General features: G+C 39.8%; 1 protein-coding gene across 8 annotated transcripts in view; it reads left to right on the top strand.

Annotated features, from left to right (window-relative positions):
• The window catches only part of KLHL31 (kelch like family member 31), a 127,043-nt gene that overhangs the window by 61,829 nt on the left and 45,710 nt on the right, over positions 1–19,504 (top strand). For 5 of the 8 annotated variants that reach the window (XR_005789795.1, XR_005789791.1, XR_005789785.1 and 2 more), the window contains one exon: positions 17,462–17,553. The gene's annotated coding sequence lies outside the window, so the exon portion shown is untranslated. Of the gene's footprint in view, positions 1–1,186; positions 1,270–17,461; positions 17,554–19,504 lie in introns of all 8 variants that reach the window. The other 3 variants (XR_005789786.1, XR_005789790.1, XR_005789787.1) reach the window with 2 other exon arrangements.

Genomic DNA, 19,504 nt, shown 5'->3' with positions numbered 1-19,504 from the left:
ACCGCTCAGAGCCTGGAGCCTGCTTCAGATTCTGGGTCTCCCTCTCTCTCTGCCCCTCCCCTGCTCATACTCTATCTCTCGAAAGTAAATAAACATTAAAAAAAATTAAAAAAAAAAAAAAAAAGAGGAAGTGGTGTGTTCTGAAGAGGAGTGAAGCCAAAGTCAGGCAGCAGCTAGCTGAGGTAAGAGTAGGATGGAAAAGTCCGCTTTGTCACACATGGTTGTGGAAAATGAAATGGCAATTGGATGCTGTAGCGAGGTCAAGGGAGGGATACTCTTTAAGTTAAGAGCAAACACTACACACTGGCTACAAACTCCCTGAGACTGTGTCTAACCAGCGCTGTAGATATTGAATCAGCTCCTGAGGATGGCTTTCACGACTCCAGTCATTGGGAAAATGTTCGGAAGAAACAGGAAATATGGGAAATATAAACATTTGTGCAGAAAATAGTGGGATTCTAAAAATAAAACTTAAAATTTTTGTGTATAAGGCCACGTGGCATACAGTTAAATTAAAAGGAAGGAACCAGAGGGATTGCCTGGCTGGCTCAGTTGGCTCAGGGTTGTGAGTTCAAGCCCTACATTGGGTGTGGAACCTACTTAAAATAAAAATTAAAAAATAAAACTACACACACAAATTTAAAAATAAAATGAAAAATAAAAGGAAGGAACCAGAGGAATGTGATTAGATAAAAATACCAAAGTCAGTTAAATTTTTGTTTAAGCTTATTTATTTATTTTGAGAGAGAGAGAGAGAGAGACAGAGCAGGGGAGGGGCAGATATATGTATACAGAGAGAGAGAGAATCCCGCTGACAATGTGGAGCCCAATTCAGGGCTTGAACCCACAAACTCTGAGATCATGACCTGAGACGAAACCAAGAGCCGGCTGCTTAACTGACTGAGCCACTGTGGTGTCCCCAAAGTCGGTTAAATATTTACATGTGAGGGTTCAAAGAAAACTTAGAAATAGTAGTAATCATGGCAAGCATAGTTAACACTTGTATGGTGCTTACTCTTTATGAACGTGTGAGTATAGAAGCAAAAGTCCTGAGACACTAAGTTTTTCTTCACATCTCAGAGTTTTGAAGAAAAAGTAGAAGATGGATTTATTTACTAACTCAATAGAAACATTTGCTAAACATCAGGGGTATTGAGATCAATCCAATATGTCCCCTTTGGTCAAGGAGCTTCCGATCCAATGGAACTGGCAGATAACTACAATCTGTTGTGCCGAGAGCTACCAAGGACAAGAGTAACAAACATAAAGGTAATGAAAATGTATTTTAGTGATTTGGTGATTTTGGTGCCACTCAGTAGACCCTCAGAAGCCCCAAGCCTTCCAGCCCATCTTTTATCCCAAGAGGATCCTGGATCACTCACAATACTCTTTGGCATTCTTAACATTGTCTTACTCTAAGTCTTGACTCTAATACACCCACCACCACCACACCTTCACATTCATGCACATGCACTGAGGAAGGATGGTCTCAGTTGATTCTTCCATCCACATTGTCACCACCACATCTATCATGGCTAATCTTGCCAGGTGGACCTTGCTGTTATTTATCAAAAAGGCCTTCATCTCACCTATGTTGGAGCCCTCTTACTGGTATTCCAAAAGGTTCTCTGGCTCCTAGATTGTTTTTTTGTAATTTTGTTTCTAAAGCAATTTGAAATACCTCTACTCTGTTCAACCTTGAATAAGTTTCTTAACTTCCTAGGAGTGAGTTTAAGACACACACACACACACACACACACACACACACACACACACTCCTTTGCTCATTAAATTTCAGTGTGCTGATTCCTAAGCATGAATCCCAATCTTCCACCCCTACCTAAAATTCCAAGGCAAATCTAGTTGAGTCTTTGAGGCAGCCAGACAGGCTCAGTTCCCCCTAGGGACGTGGCCACCTATGTGCTTTGCATTTTATTATGTGAGGGAGAAGCACCTGAAATGTGAGATTTAGTCAAAGAAAGGCAGTCATGTAACAGTGCCTCCAGCTTATTTCAGCAAAAGAAAGGAAGTGAAAGCCAAGCTCTCTGTATATCCTTTTCACTAGACAATCACCAAATCACAGTGACTCAGCACCATCATATGTTTTGGTCACTGGCACTTATTCCTATTCCATTAGGACCCAAACGTTGCTCCAATCATGTTGCCATGTCACACCTCACCACTGTTGCTAGAAAAACATTCCATGCGGGAAAACACACTTGTTACACAAAAAGAATATGAAAGATTACATGGTGGAAGCAGGCAGTGTTATGGTAAAGATCAAAGTTCCTTTTCAAAAGGAATTTGTTATTGGTTCACACTCTTAGATTTGAGCTTTTGTTGATTCATTGTACAGTACTCAAGCTGCACTGAGCTGATGTTTAGAAATTCATTCAATATGGAAGCAAAGTCCAATATCAAATTCTTAAGAGCATGTGACTTGGGTCTATTCATACCTGGGTATGTTCTTATTCATGAGTACACACACACACACACACACACACACACACACACACACACCTCCACACAGAACATGGCTGTAGAAAAATGGAATGGTAACTGGACACTGAAATGAAGTCACCAAAGGATTACTTTTCATAAGAAATGAGAAGGAACACTACAGAGTGGCAGCAACTTCTCTCTGCATTGAGATTCATATGCATCCATATACATTCTTACATGAAAACTCTTTTTTAAAAGCTTAAAACCAAATGAGGGAAAACAGTTATAACTTGAACTAAGATTACAGTGAACAAGGAGTCCACAGAATGTTAGTATTTAGTTGTATATATCAACTTCCTTGCTCAAAGCATACACTTTAAAGAAATGTACTGAGGTGCAATATACGTCCTGTAAAGGGCACACATGTGAAATGTGGAGTTGATGGATTCTCCCACATGCATTTACCTACGTAACTAACATTCAATTCAGGATAGAGGACATCTCTGTGCTCCTCTAAGAAGGCTGTCTCTTGCCTGTTCCCAGTAAACATCTCCCCATAGAGGTAATACTATTCTTACCTCTGTCACCATAATTTGTTTTGTGTGTTCTTGAGATTTATGTAATTTGAATCTATTAAAGTATGTACTTTAATGTATATTTAAAGTATATACTTTAGTGCCATTTAATTTTTAAAAATGCAATACATTTGAAAGGTGTTTCCCTCTCAGCTCTGACCTCCAGCCACTCACACTTCTACCCAAGGCAACCAATGATACCAGCTTCTTGTACATCTTTACAGAAATATTTATTCATACACATGCAAATGCACATGCATATACATAGTTTTCCTCCTCACACAAGTTCTACCGAATGCTATACCCACAGTGACCTATAGTTTGCGTTTTACACACACACACACACACACACACACACACACACACACAAAATATATCACGGATATTGTTCCTATTCAAGACTTTCCTGATCTTTTCTCTGCCACAGAACATTCCCTTAATGAACCAGTCCCCTACTGATAAGCTTTTGCTTCCTATTTTTTTGCTATGATAAACATTTAAATATATTATTTCACACACAGGGAAGTAAATCTATGGGAAAACATTTTTAAAGGTGGATTTGTTGGGTCAAATGACATAATGTATATGCAATTTTTATACATTTATAAAATTACTCCAGTGACATGTTTTTTCCAGTTTAAGCTCCAAGGGTCTGTTTTCTCATTCATTTGCCAACATAGAGTGTTATTAAACTTAGGATCTTTGCCAATCTGACAAGAAAAAACTGATTTCCTCTCTGTAGATCTAATTTGCATTTATGAGTGCAGTTGGGTGTATGTTCATGGGTATAAGGGCCATTTGTAGATCTTTTTCTATACACCATCTTTTTACACCTTTATTCATGTTCCTATTTGATTGTTGGCTTATTTCTTTGAAGATACTTTTTATATACTGGAGAATTTAGCCTTTAATTGTGAAATGTCTTGCAAATATTTTCTCCTAGGTTCTTGCTTATCTCTTATCTTTGCCATATTGGCATTTGCCATACAGATTTTTTTATGAAGTTGAATTTTATTGTGTAGCTTATAACTTTTCCACTCAAAGATTATAAGAGAAGATTCTCCCATGAATTCTTTTGACACTTTAATTGTTTGTTTGTTTAAATGTCTTGTTCATCTGGAATTTGCTTGGGTATAAAATATAAGATATGGATATAACTTCATCTTTTTCCAGATAACCATTCAAGTTTACAAATACCATTTATCAAATAACTGTCTTTTCCCTGTTGATTTCAAAGGCCATTTTTATCATATCCTAAATTATATGTGTGTTGGGGTACATTTCTACAACAAGAAACCAACCCTTGGAGATTCTTCTACACCCTGAGATCAAATAGGACGCAAATAGAGGTCTTGATTACTTCTGAAGATATGCTCACAGGCCAAGGAGAGAGTCGGCAGACACCAACATTTAAGGAATCACCCTGAATGAACTACATGCTATAGAATCATCTGAAGGGAACTAAAACAAACATTTCAAATGTCAAAGAGATAAAAGAAGGAAGAGAATCTATAAGGCAAGAAAAGAACATACAGATTTGGAGGTGCCTGGATGGCTCAGTTGGTTAAATGTCTGACTATTTTGGCTCAAGTCACCATCTCACCTTTCATGAGATCAATCCTTGAGTGTGGCTCTGCTCTGACAGCACAGAACCTGCTTGGGATTCTCTCTCTCTCTGCCCCTGCCCCACTCACATAGTCTCTGTCTCTCTCTCTGTCTCTCTGTCTCAAAAATAATAAATAAGCTTTATTTACTTATTTGTCTATTTTTTGAGAGAGAGAGGGCACAAGTGAGTGAGGGACAGAGAGCTAGAGAGAGAGAGAGAGAGAGAGAGAGAGAGAGAATCCCTGAGGGGCAGAGACTGGGTGGAGAGAAAGAAACAGGGCTCCCCCAAAGTAGGTTCCTGTTTTTATGGATGTGGGGCTCGTGTTCACCTGAAATGGGGTTCGTTGGACTGGAATTCTCAAATCGTGAGATCATGACGTGAGCGAAAGTCAGATGCTTAAGGACTGAGCCACCAAGGTGCCCAAATAAATAAACTTAAAAAAAAAAAAGAGCATACAGATTTGGAAGGGAGTTAAATGGAATGATTGAATTATAATCTACTGATTTGACCTGTATTGAATACAAAGCTGACCAATTACTGACTAAACTTTGTTGTAAATTTTGCCTAAGAATAGGCAAAAAATGAAGGAAACAAATATGAAACTGACAATTAAAACTTTTTGATTATTCCAAAGTTATTTAGAAAAGTTATTTAAAAAAAAAAACTTTAAAAAAAAAGTTATTCTAAATGTTTTGTTTCAGCCTCTGCAGTCCTTGCTTGATAGTCATTTTTATTAGGAGAAAAGGGGCATCATTTTACCAGAGTGAACACATGTTGAAGAGAAGTGGACAAAAGCTACTGGTGAGGGAAGCATTGTACCGTAATTTTTCTTGGTAGATGAAAGGTAGCCTTGAAAACCAATGCAAGTTAAAGGTGTTTCTAATTGGTAAGGCAAGTAATAATGGGTATGGACATTGTACAGAGCTATAATTATCATTCCAGGGAAGCCAGATGGGTAGAGTCAGTTTATTGCATATAAAAATAAAAAAGAGGGGAAAAATCAGTGATATTGCACAGCATTTAGGAATGTGTAGGTGCAAATAACAGACTCAAAAACGGTATCTTAAATGATACACTTGCCCTGTGCAACAAGAAGCTGGGGTAGTCCAACGTTGCCCTGGAGGCTCAAGAGGCTTTTCCTGCTTTTCACTTCCACCATCCTGAACATGAGGCTTTCATCTTCATGCTGACCACTTCTTTGTTGCAAGGGAGCCACTGTACCCCTACGTACTACAGCAACACCCAGGCAGGGAGAAGAGAAGAGAAAGTAAGAAGGCTGGATCTGTATCAGGAAAACAGAAGTTTCCCCAGAAACCCTCTGCATATATCTCATGCAACGCTACAGGGTCACGTGGCCCCAAAGTCGGCAAGATAGTCTGATGAAGCAAGTATTTTTAATTTGGCTCATTAGCTAAAATTAGGGTCTTTGAGAAAGAAACAGGGCTAGTGAGAATTGGCATCAGCAGATACAGGGTTAACCCCTGGCCTCACATGATATTTTGACCGTGTTGCTTATTAAACATTCAGAAAGTTATGGACTATTTCAACACATTTTAGTTTTGATAAACATCTTATGTACCTTCATTTTTGCCTAGTCCCTCCCTACTCGTAAGCAAAAGGTGAACTAAAGCACTCCTAAAATGTCTTCTCATTTTGTTATGATAAACAGGTCCATCTTCCTTTATCCACAGTTTGCAAAATGTAAAAACAAGACAGAAACCATGAAAACAGAAAAAATGTTGTAACTGATTTTGTGGCAAAAGCTTGATCTGACATGAGAAAGACATATTTAGAGGCTTCATTCATATGAATTAGTGTGAATGTTTATTTCATACGTTGCAGAAATATTAATGTTTGGTTAAAGGGTGCTGTCACAGGCTCTGCTTGGAATATTACATAATAATATTTGAAGTTCTGAATTCCGAAAAACTTCTTCTCAATGGTTTGAATAGGGGATTGTGGAACCACACTTAGAAAGATGACCTCGATGTAAATACACAGCTTAGCAGAAAGCACAGGGTAATTACATAAGTAATCACAGGTTTAAAAAAATGCGGACATTTGAGAACCTGGAAGAAGGTACAATTAATATGCCTCTTAACACTGAGTAATTTAGGGGCACCTGGGTGGCTTAGTTGGTTGAGCATCTGACTCTTGATTCCCGCTCAGGTCATGATCCCAGCATCTTGGGATCAAGCCCTGTACTGCTTGGGATTCTCTCTCTCTTTCCCTCTGCCCCTCTCCCTCATTCACTGTCAATCTCTCTCTCTCTCTCCCCCCCCTCAAAAAAAAAATTAGGAATTTAAACCATTTCTATAGTCACCTATGAGGAGAGCATCAAGAATTCTTTCTAAATTTTATTTTTTTTATTTTTTTTAACGTTTATTTATTTTTGAGACAGAGAGAGACAGAGCATGAACGGGGGAGGATCAGAGAGAGAGGGAGACACAGAATCGGAAACAGGCTCCAGGCTCTGAGCCATCAGCACAGAGCCTGACGCGGGGCTTGAACTCAGGAACCGCGAGATCATGACCTGACCCGAAGTCGGACGCTTAACCGACTGAGCCACCCAGGCGCCCCCTAAATTTTAAACATTACATACATTTGAATGCTAAACTAGTCCTAAGACTAGTCCCAGAAATATCACTGACCAGTACAAGTTAATGTTACTATTTGCCCACCTGTGTTGCCGCAGGATGTCCAGTGTAAGTAAAGTAGCTGCAGCAGAGGTCTTTGATCTTGTGTGTTACTCAGAGATGATCCTCTACCTGAAAATACCTAAGCAGGCTTCTCAGCATTACCATACAAATGATATCTAGTAGTTCCCTGTGTGAATACTCCGTGTGCTTTTCAAACTCCTACCGTAACACACCATTCACATGATAAATAACAACCAAAGTATTCAATGCGTTATTGTGTTCCATATCTATATTATGTTGTACAAGATATTATACAAGCGTTGTATAAATAGTAATGGAAGGTGCAATATACAATAAATTCACCTCGCTTGAGCTCTTTGCAGGGGTGCTGTGGCAGAGCTGAGCACCACATAAGTGATGAGGCCAAAGCACAAGGACAGCAGTGTTCCAACACTTCACAAATGTGCACACAAATGGGGAGGCGGGGTTATTGAACTATGCATTCTGATTTAGCAGGTCTGGAGATGGGCCCTGAGATTCTGCATTTCTCCCAAACTTCCAGGTGATGCACATGCTGACTAGTGGACCACATTTTTTTAAATGTTTGTTTATTTTTGAGAAAGAGCAAAAGAGAGATGGTGCAAGGTAGAGGCAGAGAGAGAGCAGGGACAGGGGATCTGAAGCAGGCTCTGCACTGACAGCAGCAAGCCCGATGTGATGCTCGAACTCACAAACCATGAGATCATGACCTGAGCCGAAGTTGGAGGCTCAACCAACTGAGCCACCCAAGCACCCCATTATGGTGGGCCACATTTTGAATAACAAGGCCCTAAAGCTTCTTCCAACCCTGAGTTACAATCCTCTATAAAAGGATTCATATAATCTATCTGTAAAATGAACTACAGAAAAATAGAGTAATAATAGTTTACTACTGTTTGTCGCTTGGGAGGACAACGTACATCTTCGAATACACAAAGTCTTAGGAGAACTCCATGTGATTTAGCAATCTAGCTAGCTTGCCAAGAGGATAATGGAAAACATAATTGAGATGTGGGCGAAAACCTCCAAAGACAAAAAACCTTTGCTCTGACATGCACCCTGAATATGGTTGTCCCTATGCCAAGATTTTACTAAAAGGTAATTAAGTCTAACCTTGAAAAAACATGTGCTCCTGAGAGTCTCTTGAACCCTCTCAGCCTCAAGTGGAGTTAGGCAATTCTGAAGGACTCCTTTAACATCTTAGATCTATTACTTGCAAGGAACAGTAAGACCCCATAAACAACTAAGATGTTCTTTAGATAAAAGGCCGTAAAAGAAGTAGGGCAAAGTGGAGAACCACAATAATCAAGAAGGACAAAAAGGAATTCAGAGTGAACCATTTCTATAAGGGCTATTTACCAGATTCAAACTGGCCTCCTGGTTTCTAGAAACTTTAACACCAATTTATGCTACTTACCATAGCCAAAGTCATCCTCTCCAAAGAGAATTTTTTGCATGCTGCTCTGCTGTGAAGTCTAAGGGTCATAGAGAAAAATAAGTGCTCACAATTCTATAGGTTTTCACAAAAGCATACAGTTGTGGAACTATAACCACAATCAAGGTATTGAACACTTCCATCATCCCTCAAATCTTTCCCTGTACCTACATAGCCAGTCCGTTCCCCAATCCCAGCCCTTTGCAACCAGTGACTTCCTTTCCCTTCCTATAGTTTTTTCTATTTCCGAATGTTCTAAATGGAATCATACATCTAGGGCCTTCTGAATTGGCTTGTCAACTTTACGCAACACCTTAGAGATACATCAGTCAGGTATTTGTTCCTTCCCGATGCTGGGCAGTATTCCCACTGCAATGCTGTGCGGAGCCATATTGGAGCCTATGGCAAAAGGAAAACTATGCACCCCTATCTACATATTTTTATGTATTTTATGGGCATTTTCTTTCTAAAACATTTAAGTAGCTGAAAAATATTGAAGACTTGAAAAATGGATGTAATTCACATTAAGTATAAAAATTATATTTATACCAAAGCAGAATTTGTTGTAATTTTACTTTCTTGGCTTTAATGGAAGCAAACTCATCATTAATATTTTCAAAATCTACTTCTTTGCTTATCTCATTTTCTTTTGTAGAAGATTATTGCACTAAGATTAGCATCATTAAAAAAAAAAATCTCAGGGCGCCTGGGTGGCTCAGTCCATTAAGCCTCCGACTTCGGCTCAGGTCATGATCTCACGGTTTGCGAGTTCAAGTCCTATGTCGGTCTCTTGGCTGGCAGCTGGAGCCTGGAGACTGCTTCAGATTCTGTGTCTCCCTCTCTCTCTCTGCCCCTCCCATGTTGATGCTCTGTCTCTCTCTGTCTCTCAATAATAAATAAACATTAAAAAAATTTGTTTTTAAATCTCAAGATCACTTCTGAGATTGTTTTTTAAATCTTGTTTTTAAATCAAGACCCAGCTCGGTTGGTGGAGCAAGTGACTCTCGATCTCAGGGTTGTGAGTTTGACCCACACATTGGATGTAGAGATTACTTAAAAATAAAAGCTTTTTTTTTGAAAAATATAATTTATCGTCAAGTTGGCTAACATACAGTGTATACAGTGTGCTCTTGGTTTTGGGGGTAGATTCCTGTGATTACATACAACACCCAGTGCTCATCCCAGTAAGTGCCCTCCTCAATGCTCATCACCCATTTTCCCCTCTCCCCAAAAGCTTTTTTTTTTTTTTTTTAATTTTTTTTAACGTTTATTTATTTTTGAGACAGAGACAGAGCATGAACGGGGGAGGGTCAGAGAGAGGGAGACACAGAATCCGAAACAGGCTCCAGGCTCCGAGCTGTCAGCACAGAGCCTGACGCGGGGCTCGAACTCACAGACTGTGAGATCATGACCTGAGCCGAAGTCGGACGCTTAACCGACTGAGCCACCCAGGCGCCCCCAAAAGCTTTTTTTTTAATGTTTATTTATTTTTGAGAGAGAGAGAGAGAGAGAGAGAGAGAGAGAGAGAGAGAATGAGCAGGGGAAGGGCAGAGAGAGAGGGAGACACAGAATCTGAAGCAGGCTCCAGGCTCTGAGCTGTCAGCACAGAGCCCCATGCGGGGCTTGAACTCACCAACTGACATAGTTTTTGTGTGATGTGCATTTTTTCCATAATAATTGATACTCTCATGCAGTGATTTGTAAATTTCTTACTTCCTAATTTTTCTTTTCATTTATTTTCAAATTCTGGATATATATATTCATATCTTTTGTTAAAGTTTACATTCATCAAATATGCTTTAAAAGTAATTTTTTCATTTGTTATAAGCAAAGGGATAGGCCTTCTATTAAGCATGCAGCATTATTTATAGTCACGTGTTTTTAACATAGAGCTTTATTAACTTTTTGTTGTTGCTTTAAAACATCCCATACATGTAAGTTTCATAAAATATTTGATCTATTGCACTAAGATGCTTTTGCTTACAGCATAATGTATTTTGTCATTTGATAGTATATCTTTTAATATTTGGTGAGTGTTTTTAATTTGTGTAAAAGGTCCCTTGGTGCAGTTGATCTTTATGCCTGTCAGATGTTCCATAATATCATTCTTAAAACAGACATAATAATGTTCCATATGTCATTGAATTAAAAAAAAAAGTAAATGTACTTTATTCCATACTCAAGACAGTTTATATTTCAATTCACAGAAGCAACATTTTTGCATATTAAAATTATGAGCTAAGTATTGCACAGACTTGGGACAATCAATTTTGGGAGGAAATACTGGCTTGTACACCCTTGTATACACCAGCCATGTTTGCTCCATTGTCACACCCCTGGACACAAGCATTTTTATGTTAATACTATCTTTTCTAATTTATTAATAGTTTCACAAGATAGGCCATATCCAGTTTTTTTTTATTTCAGTAAAGTCAGTAGAAATTTCTTTTATTGATGACATTATTCATCTTGTGAATATACCTAATAATCTGACACACCTGTTCACAATGAGCTATATAAGGTGTACAATCAAAATTACTCTGCTTCCTTTATTCTAAATAGTTTTCAGATTTACTAGGATTTCCTAGTAGCATTACTAATTTGTTTTGAATTTTGTTAGACAAGTAAATCATGGGTTCATTTTTATAATAGCCATGTGATTAGCTTTATTGACATTCATGATCTGTAAGTTCAACTAAATTTAGAAACATTCCAGCATCTAGACTTCCAATAATTTCTTGCCATTCTCTAAGAGGTAAATCATTTTTGCACCAAATATAACATCTAAAATCACTTACAAACTATTCCACCATTTTTTCCCTCTAATTTTACTTCCTTCTGCTAAGTATTATCTATTAAACAGTTTGAAAACACTTTCATTTTAGAAAAGCATCATGATAAAACAAGGCATTTTTATGGGGAAAAAAAAATGCTTAAATCTTCCAGTCTTTGAAAGCTGTTTTTGAGTTGCAAATATCTGTTTTTAAACCTGTTTTTAAGTTGCAAATATCTGATTTTGTAGTATCACTGCTAAAAAGTACACATGAAAAAAAAGAAAAACACTTTTTAAAATAAATCAGCCAGTCACAATGAATCTATTTGCCTTTAAAACATTTTTTTTTTTTTTAAGTGTCTTGAGGGGTGGCTGGGTGGCTCAGTTGTTAAGCATTTGACTTTTGATTTCAGCTCACGTCGTGATCTCACGGTCATGGGATTGAGCCCTGTGTCAGGCTCTACACTGAGCGTGCTGCCTGCTTAAGATTCTCTCTCTCTCTCTCTCTCTCTCTCTCTCTCTCTCTCTCTCTCTCTCCCCCCCCTCTGCCCCTCTCCTCACCCCCCTTAAATAAATTTTTTTTTAAAAATGGTCTCTTGAAATCTTCAGCCACTATGTGAAAGTCATTATAATCTGGATCCTATCCTGGATTATGTTTATTAACATCAGTTTTTTTTACTGAAAATTGGTGGCCACAATGGAACATTATTAAAATTTATTACAAATGTCATTTTTCTTGCTCTCTTGCTCATATTCTTGTTACTAGTTTCTGAAATGTACATTTTCTTTTCTTCAGATTTTTCTTCACATTCAAAATGATTCTTTAAAAAAACTGAATTTGCTTGTTCTAACAATGCCAATATTAGGACTCAATTATTTTTTTTTAATTTTTTTTAACATTTATTTATTTTTGAGACAGAGAGACAGAAAGAGAGAGAGCATGAACAGGGGAGGGTCAGAGAAAGAGGGAGACACAGAATCTGAAACAGGCTCCAGGCTCTGAGCTGTCAGCCCAGAGCCCGATGCGGGGCTTGAACCCACGGACCGCGAGATCATGACCTGAGCCGAAGTCGGATGCTCAACCGACTGAGCCACCCAGGCTCCCCTTCATTGGTTGAAGTACAAGTGCTTTGCTGTCTAGCCAAACTTGTAACTGCCCCATATAATTTTGATCCATTTCTATATGCATTCTTTCTCCTTTTCCTGAACATTTTATCATCACATACAGTTTTTAGATGCCATATTTCTGAAAAATAAATTTTAGTATAAAACATATTTATTTTTAATCCATATGCAGTTCAAGTAAATATAATATATGGTGAATTGGAATTAGCTTAATTCATATAAATTATAATATTTAACAAGTATATGTATGTAAAAGTTTTATCAAAATTTTTTTTAAATCCCTGTGAATGGTTCTTGGAAATGCAAAATGGTGCAGCTGCCATAGAAAGCAGCATGGCAGTTCCTCAAAAACTCAAAAATGGTATTACTGTATAGCCCAGTTATTCAACTTCCAGACATATAGGCCAAAGAATTGAAAGCAGGGTCTGAAAAAGGTATTGTATAACCACATTCATAGCAGTATTATTTACAACGGCCAAAAGGTGGAAGCAACCCAAGCATCCATTGACAGATTGATGGATAATTAAACTGTGGTATACATGGGGCACCTGGGTGGCTCAGTCAGTTAAGCGTCTGACTTTGGCTCAGGTCATGATTTCATGGTTCATGGGTTCGAGCCCCGCATCAGGCTTTGTGCTGATAGCTCACAGCCTGGAGCCTGCTTCAGATCCTGTGTCTCCCTCTCTCTACCCCTCCCCTGCTCATGCTCTGTCTCTCTCTCAAAATAAATAAACACTAAAAAAATATGATGTACATTTGCAATAGTATATATTCAGCCTTAAAAAGGAAGGAACTTCTGACACACAGTGCAACATGGATGAATCATTATGCTAACTGAATAAGCCAGTCAAAAGGACAAATACTGTATGATTCCACTTAAATGTGGTACCAAGGACAGTCAAATTCCTAAGGACAGAAAGTAGAACAGTGGTTACCAGGGCCAGGGATGGGGGAAAGGGATGTTATTGTTCAATAGGCAGAGACTTTCAATTTTGCAAGATTAAAAAGTTCTGGTGGTTGTACAACAATGTGAATATACATAACACTATTCAACTATACACTTAAAAATGATTAAGATGGTAATTTTTTATGTGTATTTTACCACAATTTAAAATTTACTTTAATTAAAACTTTAATTTTAATTAAAAACCACTCTATATATGTGTGTGTATACATATATGTATATATATACATATATATGTATAAATCAACAATTACAAATAGAAAATTACATACTAGCTTTCTAGACAAGTTAGTAAAACAAAAAGTAGTTTAAAAAATAGGTTTGATATAAAGATATGAAACACAGTGAATTATTTATCATTGTCTTAAGTAAATAAAGTGTAAAAGCCTCCTAAGTTTATTTTCCTGATTAAAATTTTTTTTCATAAAACATTTGAAGTGACCAAGTTTTATTCCTGAAAAGTAAAATATATTATTTATACACTATTTATATATTTCAGAAATAAATATAAATCAAAAATAAATATTTATTTTATTTTTAAGTAAATATTTATTAAATAAAATTTGTATACCTCCCTTCAGTTCTTACTATTTTAAAATTTTTTTTTTACGTTTATTTATTTTTGAGACAGAGAGAGACAGAGCATGAACGGGGGAGGGTCAGAGAGAGGGAGACACAGAATCCGAAACAGGCTCCAGGCTCTGAGCTGTCAGCACAGAGCCCAACGCGGGGCTCGAACTCCCGGACCGCGAGATCATGACCTGAGCCGAAGTTGGCCGCTTAACCGACTGAGCCACCCAGGCGCCCCAGTTCTTACTATTTTTAAAATCACACATTTATTTGTAATAAAATAAAACTTTCCCATTTACACTGCAGTACTGTAGATGTACAATTATAAATGATGGAAAGAACTTGCCAATTTCCTTCATTTGGGAACAATGGTCATGATTGTCCGAAGAAAATGCAAATTGGATCATTTTTACCACCTTGCACGTGCACCCCAACTTGCTTAACTCTCATGGTGGTAGCAGTGCAGGGTCAGTTTCTGCATTAAATTTTCATGTTTTGTTCATCTTGTATTTTTTTGCATTAGTTTTGATCTTTAAAAAATATTGCATTAATATTATTTATCTTGGTTACTGAGTGCTTTGGTGTCCTTAAATGTTGTGCCTGAGCTGAGTGTCTCATTTGCCTCACCCTAATCCTGGGCCTGCTCCATTGTGTGGATGTACCACGGCTGGTTTATCCACCTGAAGAATTTTGCACTGTTTCAAGTTTCGGGCAATTATGAATGAAGCCATTATAAATATGCATGTAGAGGTTTTCGTGAGAATATATGTCTTGGAGCACTGGGGTGGCTCAGTCAGGTAAGCGTCCAACTCTGGATTTTAGTTCAGGTCATGATCTCACGGTTCGTGGAATGGAGCCTCGCATTGGGCTCTGAGCTGACAGCACGGAGCCTGCTTGGGATTCTCTCTCTCTCTGTCTCTCTCTCTCTCTCTCAAAATAAATAAATAAACATTTCCAAAAAAGAACATGTTTTCATTTCATTTGAGTAAATGTCTGGGCATGGAATTTTTGTTGTATATGAAGTACACACTCACCTTTATAAGAGACTGCCAACTGTTTTCCAAACTGGCAGTAACATTTTGCTTTCTCACTGGTTTATGAGAGTTTCAGTTGCTCTGCATCCTTGTCAGCACTTGGTATTGTCAGCTTTTTATGGTTTGTTTTTTAATTTATCTGGATCATTCTAATAGGTGTACAATGTGGTATCCTGCTGTCATTTTAATTTGCTTTTCTCTAATGTTCCTGATTTATCCATGTAGTGTTTTACACCATGTGCCAATTAAAAATATGGCACATGTGGGGCACCTGGGTGGCTCAGTCGGTCGAGCACCCAACTCTTGATTTTGGCTCATGTCATGATCCCAGAGTCGTGGGATCGATCCCTGCATTGCGCTCCACACTGAGCACGGAGCCTGCTGAGGATTCTTTCTCCCTTCCTCTGCCCCTCTTCCCTGCTCACACATGTGTGCTCTCTCTCTCTCTCTCTCTCTCTCAAATAAAAAATAAAACAAATAAAACTTTTAAAAAATTTTAAGAATATGGCATATGTACATATGCTGAAAAAGATAGGTTTAAAAAGCAAGAGCAGAATATCACGTACTGTGATCTCTTTGTGTAAATAAACATACATGCACATAACCGAAAGTTTTTGGAAGAACACACAAGAAATGTCAATGATGAGTCCTCTAGGGGAAGAAGACTTTAACTTAATACCTTTTGAACAGTTTAAATATTTTTTTAAAAAATTCATTATTTTAGAGAGAGAGTGAGAGAGACAGAGTGTGAAGAGGGGAGGAGCAGAGAGAAAGAAGGAGACACAGAATCCAAAGTAGGCTCCTGGCTCCGCGCTGTCAGCACAGAGCCTGGCGTTGGGCTCAAACTCACCGCGAGATTGTGACCTGAGCCAAAGTCGGATGCTTAACCGACTGAACCACTCAGGCGCCCCGACAGTTTCAATATTTTTATAAGCATGTGTTACTTAAACAGCTAACGTACTGTTTAAAAATTTAATAACGTCCATGCCTCTCCTGGGAAGATATAATTTAAAAATCATCCAAAAAACAACTTCAGCAGGGCTCTAATCACTCACATTCCCAACATAGATTCCTAGGACAGCAGGGAGGTGATGGGATCTCAGGAAATCCTGCCTCGGCTGCAGGTTATCCCTTCCTGGAGCTGCAGCTTGTAGAGAACAAGCTCCTCCCAGATGCACCAAGGCAATCTCACCTGTGCTGAGACAGAAAGGGCAAGGTGAAGGGTGCTTACAATTAAATCTGCCCCTTTTGACTGAGAAAAGCAGAGGCTGTTTCACCAGGCTCAGCTAGAAGACTTCTGCTTACAGCTCGTGGGCTAAAACCAAGCGGTGTGGCCGCCCCTCACCTCGAGGGAGACTTGTGACTAGGAGTCTCAGACAGCCATTGGGTCAGCAACCGGCACTCTGCACTGGGTTGGTACACATTACATGTGTTCAAAAAATTGGGCTTTGAGATGCCACGAATTTCTAAAACATGCCTCCTTGCATGCCTATTTGCAAATAATGTAAAAAAGCAGCAAGAAAAGAAACAAGTGTGCCAAAGGAACACAGAGTGAGGAAAACACGTCTTTAGGAAAATAAGTGCAGTTGTCCTTATTAGGAAGTTTTGAAGACAATGACATTTCATTCATGGTACCGTTGTAAGTATGTTGTTTATTCCACCCTGGCCCCTCTTCCTTTCCCCCACTTTGTAAGAGAATGAGACCAGTAACATAAGGTTACCTGAAAATAATGTTGTAATTCCTGAACATGAGCAAAAGCCAGCTGTGTTCACTCTGTGCTGGGCTCTGAGGAGCTTTCAATCCACCTGGGGAAACAAGAGTTCTATACATTAAACAAATAGAGAAATTAAAAAGGTTAAAATGAATCCTGGGGACGCCTGGCTGGCTCAGTCGGTTATGCGTCTTGACTTCAGCTCAGGTCACGATCTTGCAGTCTGTGGGTTCGAGCCCCACGTCGGGCTCTGTGCTGACAGCTCAGAGCCTGGAGCCTGCTTCGGATGTTGTGTGTCCCTCTCTCTCTGCCCTCCCCGCTCACACTCTGTGTGTCTCTCTCAAATATAAATAAACATTCAAAAACAATAAAAATAAACATGAATCCTGTGCTGGACTGTGGGGTTTAAGCCACAGGGGGTTAGGATGCAAACAGTAGCCAGCCATCTCAGCTGTGGCTCTTCAGTGAAATCTCCTCACAGGCAAGTTTTGAGTTTTTCTGATGCAGTCTGTGTCATCCTCCCTTCCTTTTTCTCACTTCTTTCCAGGATGATGTTTGTCCCGATTCTACAAGGCAGAGAGGGTGACATTTTCAACTTCTTTCTGGCACCAGCTCCCCTACAAGAAAAGAACACTATAAGTGAGTACTCTTCCAGGCACAAAAAAGGGGGGGAGGGGGGCGGGGGACCTTTCTTCAACTTTATCCGGTTTTTCCTTTGGAATCAGAGCTCCTGAAAAAAATAGTATCTCCTTAAAACAGAAGCTGGTCAAAAAATTTTGTCCGGGATTTTAAAACATGGGTGTGCACGGATGAATAGTTTTCAAATAATTTGTCCCTGAGAGGTGAGCCTTCTTTTGCCCTGGGGTAGTCACATGAGTGGCCATTTTAGGCAAACAAACACAGAGCAAGAAAGCAGGCATTGTCCTGGGATTAGGATGGAACCCAAGCTTTTGTGTCTCAGTCAAGTCTGAGATCCTTGTTACATAAAATTCAACACTGGGGACACTGGGTCAGTTTGAGTGAGTCCGGAGTCGTCAGGGAGGCAGCAGACTGTTTAATCAACCCGGTTTGCAGATACGTGAAGAGAAGGGCCTATCGGGGTGGACTAGGATGGTTCTGAAATTAACTCTAGGGTAACAGGGGTCTCAACGAGGGAGGGGAGCTCAGGTCACAGGCCCCCGCGTGAATGCGGAAGGAATGCGTTAAACATATAGATCCTGCTGAAGCTGGAGGCCTCCTGGCCTGCCAGCAGGACGTGGGGCTTGTGATCCAAGGCACAGGCGTGGAGCACACGGGCTGGGGAAGGGGCGCGCCTGCATCAAGGTCCTGAGCTGAGGGATGGGATTCCCACCCCCGCCCTCCCCCCGCCCCCCCCACCCCCCCCACCCCCCCCCCCCCCCCCAGGAACTGAGACGCCAGGTGTTGAGCAGGAGACACCACTTCACAGGGGACTGTCATCGTCTGCTGATGGGGGAGGATTTGTTTTCTCTCTCACAGGCTGTGCGTGGTGGGGATGGGGGTGGGGAGAATGGCAACAGCTGATGGATCACTTAAAAGTCAGACAAAGGCCCTCTTCAGACCTTAGAAGTCCACGGTGTTTGGTGGGGGGCGGAGTATGCCAACGATTCATAGAAAGGAACCTGGAAGCGGGGCTGTTGGACTGCCCGTTAACCTGGCAACTGGGGCTCTTGAGCGCTCTTACGCTCAACGTGAAAATCTAAAAGAATGTGACGAATGGCACTCAGATCCATGAAGCAGGAAAACCCAGTTACACGTATGACACAACCCTCATCCGGGTTCTTATCTGGAACAGTATCTGAAGCAGTATCAGAGGTATTAGAACTTAGTGGTTGAAGGCATAGACTTTGAAAGCAGATAAGCTGAGACCAAGCTCTAGTTCTGCCACTTATTTGGGAAGTAATCTCGGGAAACATCAGAGAGTAAGGGAACAAAATAGGAAAAGGAGGGAAGCTAATAAAGGGTATATTATCAAGTCAACTGTCACAGGGGGCAATGGGCACATAATCCTGCTGGGGAACCCTAGGAGACAGAACAGAGATTACCTCAGAGTTATCCCAACCAGGGGCTAGGAAGCCAGGTTTTGTCCACCAATTTCTGTCCACCGTTGCTTCAGAGCTGCTCCTGGGGGCATTGACTCTCTGGCACTCAGGCTTCCCACAATGCTGCTGTGCATGTTCCCAGGACCAGAGCAAAGCCCTTGGGTAGAGAATCTCAAGTGTTCACAGTAAGGCTTGGACCCAGAGATAAGAGTGCCAGGAGGATATAATGGTCGGCTCTGGCCATGTGGGCCACAGGATAACAGGGCTCATCCTTGTGTGGTTCAGAAAGCACTCGTAGAGACATTACCATATTTTACCGTCACTACCAACCTGAAAGATAGATTTTGATTATATCCATCTCATAAGGAATGGAACAGAGGATACAAGACATTAAATGACTTGCCAAAGTCATACAATTAATAGGCACAGCAGGAATTGAACCCAGATTTTCTGTTTCAAAGCACCATTTTTAAAAAATCAGGTATAGCCTCTCTCTCTCTCTCTCTCTCTCTCTCTCTCTCTCTCTCTCT

This window comes from Herpailurus yagouaroundi, unplaced genomic scaffold (assembly GCF_014898765.1).
Source record: "Herpailurus yagouaroundi ecotype Mexico unplaced genomic scaffold, PumYag 139, whole genome shotgun sequence".
Taxonomy (NCBI): Eukaryota; Metazoa; Chordata; class Mammalia; order Carnivora; family Felidae; genus Herpailurus; species Herpailurus yagouaroundi.
Note: the sequence above shows the minus strand (reverse complement) of the source record. Positions and strands in the feature narration are given on the sequence as shown.